Source organism: Pan paniscus, chromosome 3 (genome assembly GCF_029289425.2).
Source record: "Pan paniscus chromosome 3, NHGRI_mPanPan1-v2.0_pri, whole genome shotgun sequence".
NCBI classification, from domain to species: Eukaryota; Metazoa; Chordata; class Mammalia; order Primates; family Hominidae; genus Pan; species Pan paniscus.
This window is the reverse complement of record NC_073252.2, coordinates 26123936-26127289: the sequence shown is the minus strand read 5'-3', so window position 1 is coordinate 26127289 and position 3354 is coordinate 26123936.

Here is a 3354-nt window from a genome sequence, read left to right as displayed (position 1 = left end):
TGTGGGAGTTGTTCTCTAACTTAATGACGCTCTAAGTGAGGTATACACTTTTTTCTCAGTTCCGTGTTTTATAGGCAAGATTTCTCTTCTGTTCCTTTCAATAATCTAAACTGACAATCTGAATGGTTAGCTGGACCCAAGCACACGCACAGTTTCATACCTGTGACATTGGCCCAGGTTTTAGATCTTAGGATAGTTTCATTCATTCATTCATTTGTTCTTTCATTCACTTGTTCATTTAAAAAAATTAAATGGCCAGGCAACAAATACGTACCCAGTACCTACTATATGCCAAGTGTTGTGCTTGGTGCTTAGGATACAATGATATGTCATAGCCAGACATTATTTAATTAAGTACACAACTGTAAAAGTGCATCAGTGGGAGTGCTCTGAAGAAACAAGTTGGTGCAGTGGAAATGTGTATTAGAAGGATTTGCCTTATCAGGGAGGTCTGGGAAGTGTCCTTGAGGAATTATGACTGAGGAAGTGATGATCTGTATATGAGCCAGTGCCTTACCTAAGTGAAGTGGGCGGCGGGAATGGAAAACAAATGAAAACAGCTCGTGCAAAGGCCCTGTGGTGGGAAAGCATAATGCACACAAGGACTGGCATGAAGGTCAGTGTGGGAGGATAGGGGAGAGCAAAGGGTGTGGGCAGGGCCTTGTGGGCCCTTATGGAGTGTTGTCCTTTTCCTAACAGCAAAGTGGACCCACGTGGAAGAATCAGTGGAGGACTGGGAAGGAGCCAGTTTTTCGGGGTGGGTTGTGGAAGCATACTCGGAAGCATACTGGAAAGTGTTTTAGAATTTCTTGTTCTTGCCTCAACAGAGTCCCTGGTTGGCATCTTGACTCAATTACAGGTGTCCCCCAATAGCTGTTGGCTGCCTAGCAGGCTGGTCTCCCAGTCCTGAGTGGATAATGGGGAGGATGCTGGGGTGGCGGAGGGACACACTCCAGTAGTCTGGCTCGGTTCTCATGTCTGCATACAATGAACAGCCTGTGCTTGCTGCTCGCAGATCCAAGTGTGTTTAGCCGTAACAGTCTGACAGGGAAGCCTGGTTTCAACTTTAATAGAACACAAGGCACCCAACCAAGTTGGCATAATCTCTCTCCTGAGAGGTGATGTGTGGCCTTTGCGTGCCGGGCCTTCGATTTACAACCAGGATTAAATATAGATAAATTTAAAATGTAAATGCTCTTGATTCCATTTATAATTCTAATAATAAAATACATCATAATAGCATTTTCATACTCCAGATATTCAACATTTAGAGATTTAAAAGGTCTGAAAAAATCTTTTTGGGTCAAGCTATTGTAATTCATAGCATGCTAAGATAGCAATAAAACTCATAGGGGCAGAATTGGGGGCCACGGGGTAGGAAGGGGGAAGGAAACTGTCCTGATTATTAACTGTGATCGTCATAGAGCTGGGTTTCAACCTTGGCACTCGTGACATTTTGGGGCATGTCATTCTTGGTTGTGGGGGTTGCCCTGTGCCTTGTATGATGTTGAACAACATCCCTGACGTTTATCCACCAGATGCCACTAACACACACCTCCCCCATCCCCAGTTGTGACAACCAAACGTGTCTCCAGACATTGCCAAATGTCTCCTGGGGGACAAAATCCCCCCGACTTTTGAACACTGTGTAGAGGATGCATAATTAGTACACCTGGTATAGAAGGTTTTGCGAAATAAAAACAAGCATTGCCAATAATTCGAGGATTGTTTTAAATAAGAAAAAAGTTCTGTACCATGTGGTTAGAGGTTTTCGACCTAAGATCAGTTTTGCTTTCCAAACTATTGAAAAGCCTAGCATGTACATGAAAATGCCTCCATTCCAGCCTCACTAGAAACTCCCAGCTGAGGGGCAGACCTCATTTCATTCAGTGAGGAAAGTGGAGCTTAGGATTCTGCAAGTCAACTTTTTAATTTAAAGTTTGAAATGCAAAAACAGCTTTGCTATTTCTTCATCTGCAGAGGAACAAAAAAGGAAACGGTTGTTTGCTCCCTGTGCTCTTGAGACTTTAAATACTTCTCCTACCTCAGTTTTGGTGGGAGATGGGAAGGTATTAAAAGCTAGAATAGAATCATTTGGATGCTTAACTGTAGTCTGGAGGAATTGGAAAAGCTTTGCAAAATTTCCCAAGAGAGTGAAGCTCTCTGACAGGGGTCAACTGCCCGGTGTCTTCTGCTCGGACAGAAATCACCATCCAACTGGGGCTGTTGCAAATGTGTGGGCTGAAGATACTCAGCTTCCTGCCTTTTTGCCATGCTATAGGTGTCTGACCTTGAAAAATGGCCAGATCTCCTTGGATCTTCACGGTCTTTTTTTTCTGAAAATAAAACTAAAAGCAGTCGCTGAATCCCTGACCAGACTGTGGTGAGGTTTAATGAGATTGCAACTGGGGGTCTGGCATTATGGTTTGAGGAGTGTGACTTCACCTTGAGGCTATCAGGTCTTTCCCAGTATTTGGTCTAATTATTTTTCTTTTTTTATTTTTGAGACAGAGTCTCACTCTGTCACCAGGCTGGAGTGCAGTGGTGCAATCTCGGCTCACAGCAACCTCCGACTACCTGGTTCAAGCGATTCTCCTGCCTCAGCTTCCTGAGTAGCTGGAATTACAGGCACGTGCCACCACGCCCAGCTAATTTTTGTATTTTTAGTAGAGATGGGGTTTCACCATGTTGGCCAGGAGGGCCTCAATCTCCTGACCTTGTGATCTACCCGCCTCAGCCTCCCAAAATGCTGGGATTACAGGCGTGAGCCACCATGTCTGGCCTATTTGGCCTATTTCTTTTGGTAAATTGGTTAGGTCTGCAGATATTTCTTTTATATAATTGGAGATGCAGGATGCTTCACAGAAACACTAAACACCATAAATCTAAGTCTGGTGAGTTGAGATTAGGTATTAATGAATTTGAACCCATTATATAGATAAATGTAGACATATAATTCATATAGCTATAGATAACATATGTAATAGATATTTTTATGTAGATAAGGATATGAATCTTTGAATAGATTCATGATGAGAATAATAAAATATTACCTAAAAATATCACTAATACCATGGCTTACATGATTTGAAAAAGCTTTTGGTATTTTAGATTAGAAAGTATAAACTATCTACTGTCTTCACTGGGGCTGCTCTAATGAAATACCATAGACTGGGTGGCTTATAAACAAGAGAAATTTATTTCCCAGTTCTAGAGGCTGGGAAGTCCAAGATCAAGGTGCCAATAAATTTGGTATCCGGTGAGGGCCCACTTCCTGGTTCACAGATGGTGCCTTTTCACTGTGTCCTCACATGGTGGAAGGGGAGGAGAAAGCTCTCTGGAGACTCTTTTTAT